Below are 10,447 nucleotides of genomic sequence, written 5' to 3'. Positions count from 1 at the left end.
AAAAAAAAAAAAAAAAAAAAAAAGAAATTAAGGAGGAGTTCCTGGGAAAGGCATCCGTAGTAAAGTACTAGTTACAATGATAGGTGCTGTCCTAGGCCTCACCAAGGAAACACTTACTACTGGTCACAACCCGACACTGGCTTCTCAGAGTAGCGTTTCCCAACCTTTGCGCAGAAAGGCACACATAAGGAAGCTAAGAATGCAAACCAAATCGGTGTAGCCAGATAAATAGGTCTTATGCGTGTTTTTTACTATTGTTTGTGAAATTTCTGTAGTCGCTACTGTAATTGATGAGACACACACACACACACACACACATACACACACACAACCGAAGGCATCGCTGAATCCACAGCGGTGACACCAACTGTCCCAATCGATGGGTACCAAAGTACATGTTCTATTGCCTGGCATTCATAAAGCTCTTGCTTCTAGAAAGAGTGAGAGCTGAGCTGGATAGCTGGCCTATTTGCATTTATTTTCCTCCCATGCACTCTACAAATAGCTTTTCCCTTCATTCCTGTTGAGCTGGCTCTCAGGAGAAGACAGGAAATGAGAATGCAGACGGGCTGGAGAAGAGCGAAGAGTTAGCCGGTGTGGGGGGATCCTCCCCACCAACTGAAGACCCCCATCCATCTTTCCGGCACACAGAGCGCTCTAAGGCTGCCGACATAGGTAAAATAAAGCTTAGTTTATTTAGAAAAAGAACCAAAGAGGAAAATCCCTTTGCTATCTGAAAAAAAAACTGAAGAATTATTGGGAGGAGGCATTGCCTGAATTATTCATTGCTTCAAAAAGTAATTATTGATTTCCTACTATGTGGTTTACAAAACAGCGGGGGATGCCAGCAGCAAAGGAATGGGGAAGGGATGTTATAGCCACCAAAAAGTTAGACACAGTCACTCATCGTCCCATACTAACTTAGAGCATGTACGATTTATAAACCTGTTTCAAATGATAAACTAGGTACCGGCAAGCACTGAAAATGACACACCCACACCCTGCTAGTCGCTGGGGAAATTGGTACAGCCCTCTCCCAAGCAATTTGACAGTGCATGTGAGAACTAAAACGTTCATGCCCTTAATCCAATAACTTATGGGAATTTTATTTTAAGGAAATAAGTCAAAGGAGGTTAGAAGTTACACACAGAAATGTCTTCACTGGGGGCAGTTTGTAATACTGAGACCCTGGAAGCAATCAAAAGGCTTAACAATAGAGGAATATTAAAGGAAATTATAGTAAGGCTATTCAATGAAATACTACGCAGCCATTAAAACATCCATAATGAACTACAGATACACAGCAAGCGCAGAACAAAAGTACTGAATGAAAAAAATACAGAGTATAAAATCATGTCTATGCCATAATGGTCACTGGATAAAAATATATTACCTATGAATAAGGACAAAACATGGAGGAATCCCTTGTTACTAAAACTTGTAGGTGAATTTAACGTGCTTTTATCTCACAGTATGTTTACATCATTTATAAAGCGTGGTACCCAGAAGAAAGTCTAACTCGGAGTAAAGGCAAGATTGATAGGATAATCACTAACTTTCCATCTAAATGTGTCCTTCCCTGTGCTATGAAGTCATCTTTCAACCCATCCTCCAGTGGAGGGACAGAACTGAACTTAAGATACTACATCTCGAGGGCTTCCACACAAACAAGGCCCCGTGTCTCTCCTTCAACCTCAAGGGAGGTGAAAAGAGATGGTTGGTGTCAAAACAGTGCCTGGTGGGTGTGACAGTTTCTTTTTTCTCATTGCTGAGACAAAATATCGGACACTCAAAGTTAAAGGGGAAAGGTTTATTTAGTTCACGGTTTGTAGAGGTTTCAGACCACGATTGGTTGGCTCCAAGGGAGGGTGGCACACAGCAGAGGAGCAAGTTCATGGCGGTGGAAGACAGCGAAAGCCATAAGGGACCTTAACAGTTTCCTTCTGCCCCTTTTATCCAGGCTACTGGATAAGGGGATAAGGGCAGTGCCAAAGCGCTCAGTGGACTGGTTTAGGAACCACGCACCCTTAATCCCAGCATCACACACTCTAGATCCAGCCACCTCTGAAAAAGCCCCACCTATGCCTGCATGAGGCTTTGGTGGGACAGCTAGACACAGACCATAACAAAGGGTTAGGTGGTTCACCCAAGACCACACAGCTAGTTAACAGTGGAGCTGGATCCAATTCTAAAAGCCCTCTCCCAGAATTCCCCCACCACACCCAAGCAAGGCCAGGAGAAGATGTAGGGACCCTTTCTGCGATGAGGTTCAAGTTGGTGTGCAAAGAGCTTACAAGCCCGTTTGGCCCTGGGGGTTTTAAGCCAGGGTTCTGAAGGCTGGCTGTACCTTTGAATCATCCAGGGTGGGTTTTAAACTCCGTGATGCCTGGGCCTCACGTGCAGACTGATTTCATTGATCGGAGGTTTGGCTAAGACAGGGGTATGGCACCAGATACTTCCGGTGATTCTTTTTGTAGTCAGCCCTGGTAGCCACTGGGTTGGGCTCTTTGCACATCCAACCATTATCCTGTGAACCTTTCAGCTGGCCCAAAAATTTAAGTTAGAACAACATTCACATTTTCAATTTTTTTATTGTGGTAGAATTCACATAAAATTGACTGGGTTAGCCGCTTTAAAGTACACAATTCAGCAGTACAAAGTACATTCACATTGTTCTACAACCATCACCAATATCTAGTTCTATGATGTGTTTATCATTCTGAAAGGAAAACCCAGTAACTAATCATTCTGCATTCCTCTCCTGCCCCCAGTTCCTGGAAACCATTAATCTGCTTGTCTGTCTTTTGAATTTGCCTATTCTGGACAAATCACACCAGATTCACATACTGAAGCTTCTTTCATGTAGCATAAGGTTTTCAAGACTCATTCACTTTATAGGTGTATCAGATTTCATTCCTTTTTATGGCTGAATAATATTCCATTGTGTGAATATAGCATATTTGTTTAACTATTCATCAGTTGATGGACATGTGGGTTGTTTCCATTTTCTGACTTCCATCACTCTTCCCTTAAATCTGAAATTTCTTTTCAGAAAGACCCAGAGAGGGAAAGTTTTAGAAGTTAACAATGGAACCTGGAATAAATCCATGCTTCTTCAAGTGTGATACCCCTGCGGTCTTGTTAGCAATGCACATTCTTCTGCGCAAACCCAGATCTACACCAGTCTGGTTTCCAATGCAGGGCGTGTCTGCTGCCTCCCCCTAGGTCACAGCGGCCCACACTGCAGACAAAGCACTTCTGGGTCATGGTGGCCTGGCTCTGGGCAGCCTCCTCCATGGTTCCTAACAATAGTGCCATCTGTCGGGGTCCAAGATGCTCATGCCACCAAGTCAGCTGATGCCTGAGATAGTTGACGGGACACTCTCATGTCATCCCAGCTCCCTGTAACAAACAAACACATGGGGTAAGAAAATAGACTTCATCGGAGGGCCGGATCCTAGCAGTTTACATTGCTGAGTGTCCCATTCACCAGGAACCGCAATCAACATGTTCACTACCACAAAAGCACTGGCTGGAGCTACTGGTCTGGTTTCTGCTCATCCTTCTGGCCTGTGATGCTCCCTGCTCCTCCGCACTGGCCAGGACTCCTGCTCACCTCCAATCCTGCAGGCCATGGGTCAGGCCACCTGCACGCCTTTGTTCAAGCCATCTCTCCTCCCTGTGACCTTTCTACTCACTCCCCACTCATCACCTCCCAGCCACCCCTCATACTCAGCCCATCCTCACCTCTCTGTGGAACCCAATGGGGCCGCCCCAGTCAGCAGTCGCTGCTCCTCCTTGTCCTTGTACACCAATGTGCCCTACTTAATCATTGTTCGGGGATCATTTTTATTATATTGTTATTCTGTTCTTATTTTATAACAATGTAATTGCCAACTATTCTGTAGTTTCCAATAGCTATGAGGTAGTCGCGGGGGGAGGCGGCTATGGCCACGTTCACACATGAGAACATACATCGTCATATAGGGAAGAAACACACCATGAGAGCTTTGGCAGGACTTGCTGGAGATAAAAGCAAGTTCTGGGCATGGTCTGGGACATAAACGGAGAATGAGAGATGAGCTAAATTCTGTTCTCTAGGAAAGTAAGTGGAATTTAGGAGTTAAGGGAACTAGTTAGTTGAGATGGCAATACCTAAGGGAGAACAAAACCCAAGAAGATGCAGGAAGCCAGGGACTAAAGGGAACACAGCTCTCAACTTAGGTAAGGGACCAGCTGTGTGGCTTTCCCCATGGCCTGGGCTATACTGTGTGCTCTCTGTGTGAGTAAAAGCAAGCTGTCTACACAGTCTAAGGCATAAGGAATAAAGGAATTAAGGAGACATGGGCAGTGAAAAGGTGGTCACCCCCAGAACGCTGAGACCATGAGCCCTCACAGAAGAAGCGATGGGACTCCACCAACTGATCTGGATATGCAAGAACAGGTTGAGCCCGGAGGCTAGCCGGCTCACCACCTAGTATCCACGAGGGATCGGTTCCAGGACCCACAGGAGATCAAAATCCAGGGGCGCTCAAGTCCCTTACGTAAAATGACATAGTATTTGCATATAACCCCTGCGCATCTTACCATGTGTTTTCAATCATCTCTAGATTCCTTACAATTCCAAATACAATGTAAACGCCACATCGTTTTTAAACTGTAATGTTTAGGGGATAAATGGCAAAGGGAAAAGGCTATCCATATCCAGTACAAGTGCAATATTTTCCCCAAATATTTACATTGCACAGCTGATTGAATTCATGGATGTGGAAGCCATGAATACAGAGGGCTGTTATGTATAAGCATGCAAGGTCTACAAGGCAGAGGCCACCCGATGCTGTATTTGGCCCTTCTAGAATATTCTGCTGGGATGGAAGTGTTTCTTCTCAGAGAGTTTAGAAGGGCCAGCAATGAAACAGATGGATGCTGAGTATCGTATGAGTGTCATATATTCATTTGTAAAAAGCAGCCAGAGCAGGAATTTAACTGCCTTAACACTTTTGCAGACTAAAGTTTTTGCAGCCTTGATATATGGAGGACTCCAGGTTTTCAACCACCCATTTGTCTGTGCTCTGGAGCACATTGGCACTGACTGAGACGAATCTTGGCCCTACTCCCCTATCAGCCCACCTCTTCTGAGCCGAGGTTCCTAGCTAGGGATCGCACACTCAGTGACCTTGGCAGCTTTCTTAACTTTTCTGGGCCTCAGTTTACCTATCTATAAAATGAGCATGGCCACACTGCAGATCTCACTGGAATGTTACAAGACAAGTGAGGCAACGCACGCCTCTGGAGGGTTCAGCCCTCGCACCAAGAAAGCTCGAGCAGCTCAGGCCGCAAGCCTGGAGCACTCTGCCCGGACTCCAGCCCGAGGTCTCTCAGTGGAATGGGTTTTATAGGCTTTCACTGTGGCTCGGGGCCCTTTGCTTCTATTAAGGGACAGTCAGGGCACTTGTCATTGGGTTCATGCTAAAGAAGCTGTTGGGGACACCATTTACAACACCACACAGTGTCCTTCTCAGAAGGGCTCCAGAGAGATCTGTCTGCCTCCTTCACCTGGGCAGTTACCTGAGCACAGCCCACTGTTTCCTCTGACAAATACATGAAGGATCTAACAATTGGAGTTTCTTGTCACACCAGCTCTGGGAAAGTAAGGATAACTTTATGGTAGGAATTTTTGTATTGGTTTCATTTCTGGGCTTCATTTTATCTTTTCCCTTGTTTTCCTCTGTTAAATTATTCTGCCTCATTGGATAAGAATAATCTACCATAAGAATAATCTACCAGGCACCTCTGCATTCTAGACTCGGGCTAGGAACTTTACACAAACTGTTAGTAATGATCACTCATATTCCACAAGGAAGACGTCACTCCCACTGAGAGAGAAAGAAATCTGGTTGCAAGAAGATGATGGGACTCATCCTGGGAAGGGGAGCAGAAGAGCTGGGACAGAAGCCACGCTGCCACATAACTGATGTGCTCTCCTAGTACAAGAGCCATTACTGTGTACTGCCATAAATCCTTTGAGGAACAAGGCATGGAGTAAATAAATAAGTAAATAAGTAAATGGCTAGTTCTCTGTACCTGGTGGCACTATGATTGTGGTGTCTGCTGCTGCATAACCCCGAGGGTCCCAGGACACCTTGACCAATGACCCTGGGACGAAGTGAGGAAGAGACCAGAGAACAGCAAAAGCACAGTGAATTCTGCTTCTGGGTCCAGAAACAATGTTTTGGTCACCAGCTGCCCTTCTGCATCCCCCAACACACAAACATACACACGCATGCACGCACGCAAGCACACACATCTCCCTCAGTTCCTCCAGGTCCAGAAGCAATGGTACTCTGGGCACCATTGTGAGCCTGTGCAAAGCCAGCAGCCACTCTAAGCTACTGATGTCATCATCCCATGCAGTCCTTAGGCTGCTCCCACGATGTGGAGATGTCCCTGGAGAAAGAAGCATGACACAGCAAATAAGAACCAGCCCTGGAGTCTCTGGACTGCATTTGAACACATCCCTGCTTCTTCGTTTGCCTCAGTCTTCTCATTTGTACAATGGCATCTCAGTCACTCTCCTACCCGATAGGTCAAATACCTGACACCCACAGCCTAAAGAAGAGGGGTTTACTTTGGCTCTTGGTCACAGTCCATGGTCATCTGGGGCCAAGGCAGGAAGGGCATAGTGGATGGGACTGGGCAGAGGAAACGCTGCCCACAACTTGGTGGCCAGGAAGCACAGAGAGGAGGAGCCAGGGAAGAAAATGCACCCTTCCAGGTCACGCCCAGTGACTGCCTCCTAGGACCAGCCCACCTCCAACAGCACACTCAGCCAGGACTTATTCACCAATGAACACAGTGCTCCAGGACCCAATCACCTTCCCAACACAGGAAGCTTGGGAGACACGCCCCAGCCCCAAACCATAGCAACCAAAGCCCCCCTTGGAGAGTCAGGACAGTGTCTACTGAAGAGTCTTAGCTGAATCCAGAGACCCTGAGTTATCTGAACTCTGGGTCAGTTCTTCACCTGTAAACGGAAACAATCATAGCCACTACTTCAAAGGAGTACAAGGAATAAAATACTGGGTATGAAGTAATTGAAATTATGCCTGGCACAGAGTAAGCACCGTGTTCATTGTTAACTATTCCCATGATGATGATGATGATACATGCAAGGTGCCTGTGGTGACTGGCAATGGATGTGTGCTATTCTCTCCTCCCCGATTACCAAGCCAGACGTGTAGGCAGCACTCTGGGGAACCTGGGTCATCTCTCGGGGAGGGCCAGGGCGGGAACTCTGTGAATACCTCTTTGCATAGAAAATCCAGCACAAATCCTTCCAGCCCTGCATCCTTGCCAAGCAAGAAGGAAGGGCAGGAAGAGGAAGACAGCAAACCATCCCAGGTACAGCCAGGCGGGTGTCAGCTCAAGACCAACAGAACCACATCCTTTGAATTCCAAACTAAATGCACCCCAAGCTGAGCCCTAAGCTCCAAGCAGAGACAACTAGCTCTGCGCCTACTGACTGCGGATGCAGCTTTTTCTTTCTCCGCCTGCAGGCAAAGCCGGGCTGGCTCTCAGAGAGGGTGGCTGCGCTGCTCCTGCTGCCCCACACTACACCTTTCCCACTCTTTGCCCTCCTGTGAGTTCCCCTATCACTGCACCTGCAGGCACTGAGAAATGGCTCAGCAAATCAGTGATGGAGGGCCGCGGATGTGGCTCAGTGGTTCTGTCACCTGCCTTGCAAGCACAAGGGCCCGAGTTCGATCCCCAGTACAAAAAAAAAAAAGAGATGAAGTCAGAAATAGAGCCAGGAATATTTATCAAGAAGAATTTCTAAACAGAGCAAAAATCTATCACTGCACCTGCAGGCACTGAGAAATGGCTCAGCAAATCAGTGATGGAGGGCCGCGGATGTGGCTCAGTGGTTCTGTCACCTGCCTTGCAAGCACAAGGGCCCGAGTTCGATCCCCAGTACAAAAAAAAAAAAGAGATGAAGTCAGAAATAGAGCCAGGAATATTTATCAAGAAGAATTTCTAAACAGAGAGAAAAAAATCAGAGGAGTAGAAGCAGGAATAAGTATGATAGAAAGAAGTCAAGAATAAGTATGACAAAAACAGAAAAATAGAGCTAGGACTCAAGAACCAGAAACTCATAGAATACTGGTTATTTTCCTTTTATTTTTAAAGTTTTTAAAAATTTTAACTGGTACAAAAGCCCCACAAAAGTTGTACATGTAATGTCATGTTCAATGTGTGTATGCATTGTGTAATATTTAAAGCAGGTTCAACATATTTATCTCCTCAAATGCTTACCGATTGTTTTTTAACTTTTATTAAATTACTCTTATGTGTACACCATCTCACTCTGAAGAAAAGGTAGACACTATGTGATCCTGGCTGATTCACAGATGGAGAAACTACCGTTTCGAGAGGTTAAGGTTTGCAGTCTTATTACTGTGCCCAGTGTGAATCAGGAAAGACTGGAGAAGATTCAGAAAAGAGCCATCAAGATAAAGGCAGGATCTAAAATTTAAGATGTTGTCCAGAATTTTAAGTCCTAGAATTGTTTTGCACAGAAGTGGAGGTCTTTGAACTGATGCCCATGCCCCTTCCTATCATCCTATCAGGTCTTGGATGTGGCTAAGGAAACCAATCCCACTCTACATCCAAGAGGGGCTGCCCAAGCATTCAGCCAATGAGAATCACCATTCCTCACACCCCCCACAATGATTGGCCCCAGTGTGCAGTACAAGAACCAATTAGACCTAATGAGATGTGAGTTATATTTTCTGAGTTTTGTTTTTCTTTCTAAGAATGCTTTTCCCTTCCATGGGAGATCCTCTAAAAGACAAAACAGTCTTCGGAGACTGAATTAGAAAGCAACAACTGCTTGCCTAACCCTAACCTATCCCTTCCCTATCTTCTGGGAAGATACATACTGGGAATAAGAATAATTCAATTTCCAACTGGGAACATTTGAGCCCAGCAAAAGATTCTAATCCCCACCCATCCTTATAACTACCCTGCGTGACTAAGTACCAGACAATGAGTTGTAAGAAGCAAGGATGTGTGGTACTTTTCATGAGTTTCCTCAATAGTGAGGAAGCAAAGCTTTCTTTGGGCCTTTTCTCTTGCCTAGAATGCAAATGTAATGGCTGGAACTCTAGCAGTCCTTTGGACCTTCGGGTGATATTGAGATGCCCTAAAATGTTTAGCACCAAGTTAAACATCTAGGTCCACAATAAGGTGAAACCACTATACCAGCCCTGGACTGCCTATCTCTGGATTTATTTTACATGGAGGAAAAATATACTTCTGTCTTGTACAGCCACTATCATGGTGTGTTTTCCATCACATAGACTAAACTTAATTCTAACAGATGGACCCAGACTTCTGCTGAGACCATCTTGCAACAACAAAGGAAGCCAGACTTGGAATAAAGCTGATACCACAGTAGCAGAACAGAAGCAAAAAGAAACCAGATCTCAGCTGGGCATGGTGACACCTGTAGGCTCAGCTACTCCGGAGGCTGAGGCAGGAGGATCACACAAGTGAAGGACTTCAGGACCAGCATGGGGAACAGAGTAAAAACCAGTTGCTTTAAAACAAACAAAAAAAGAAAGCAGGTTTTTCCATATATCATGGAGCTGTTGGGTCAAGCTTCTCCTAAAGTTGACTTTTTGTGGGGCTTTCCAGTTATGTGAAGCAATAAATTCACTTTATTTATTTATTTTTAAGGTAGCTTGAGTTGGCGGTTTTGCTACCTGCAACTGAAAGCATCCTAGTTGACAGAATATTTCCAATGAAAGCAATCTAAGCAGAAGTATATTTAGAGTGCACCTGGGTTGCCCTATGATGAAGCCATTAACTGCATAAAGTCCAAGTGAGTTTTTAAAAATTACTTAACATTTATCAAGTCCCTACTATGTGCCAGGTATTTGACACACATGATCACTAATCTGGGCAACAGTATTAGATGCACAGAATACTGTCCCACTTTCCCAAATGAGGGAACCCAGGCTCAGTGCCTGAAAATAAGTCACCCAAGGTCATAGTAAGGGCACAGGTAGGCCTGGAACCTGGGCCTGCAGAGGTCCTGCACCATGGCCTTGGCCCTGTGCAAAGCCTTCCCAGGTTGATATTTTGCAGATCCTGCTTTTCAGCTTTGCTTCTGGAAAGCTTGCAGTTTTTCTGAGCATTTTTATCAGTCTCACAGAAAAGGGACCTGTAGCCAGGTGACCAAGCATGTCTTCCTGGCCAGGGACACCACTGTGTCCTCTTCCTCCTGCCCCCACTTGCTGCCGCTCAGAGCTCCGTGGCTCTCTCTAATGGCATACTTGGGCACACTGACCACTTCTTCCTCTTTAAGAGAATGGATTTGATGGAGACAGCACTTGGCAAACTGGCTACTGAATCCAGCTTGTTGTGGACCTTAACAAATCAGACC

General features: G+C 45.6%; 1 protein-coding gene across 3 annotated transcripts in view; it reads right to left on the bottom strand.

Moving 5' to 3' along the window:
* Cdhr3 (cadherin related family member 3) overlaps positions 1 to 10,447 on the bottom strand; it is a 119,428-nt gene that overhangs the window by 88,313 nt on the left and 20,668 nt on the right. For all 3 annotated transcript variants that reach the window (XR_004514557.1, XR_004514548.1, XR_004514558.1), the window contains one exon: positions 1,808 to 3,402. The gene's annotated coding sequence lies outside the window, so the exon portion shown is untranslated. Of the gene's footprint in view, positions 3,403 to 10,447 lie in introns of those variants that run through there.

Source organism: Fukomys damarensis, unplaced genomic scaffold (assembly GCF_012274545.1).
Source record: "Fukomys damarensis isolate Sample0158 unplaced genomic scaffold, DMR_v1.0_HiC HiC_scaffold_4, whole genome shotgun sequence".
In the NCBI taxonomy this organism is placed as follows: domain Eukaryota; kingdom Metazoa; phylum Chordata; class Mammalia; order Rodentia; family Bathyergidae; genus Fukomys; species Fukomys damarensis.
Note: the sequence above shows the minus strand (reverse complement) of the source record. Positions and strands in the feature narration are given on the sequence as shown.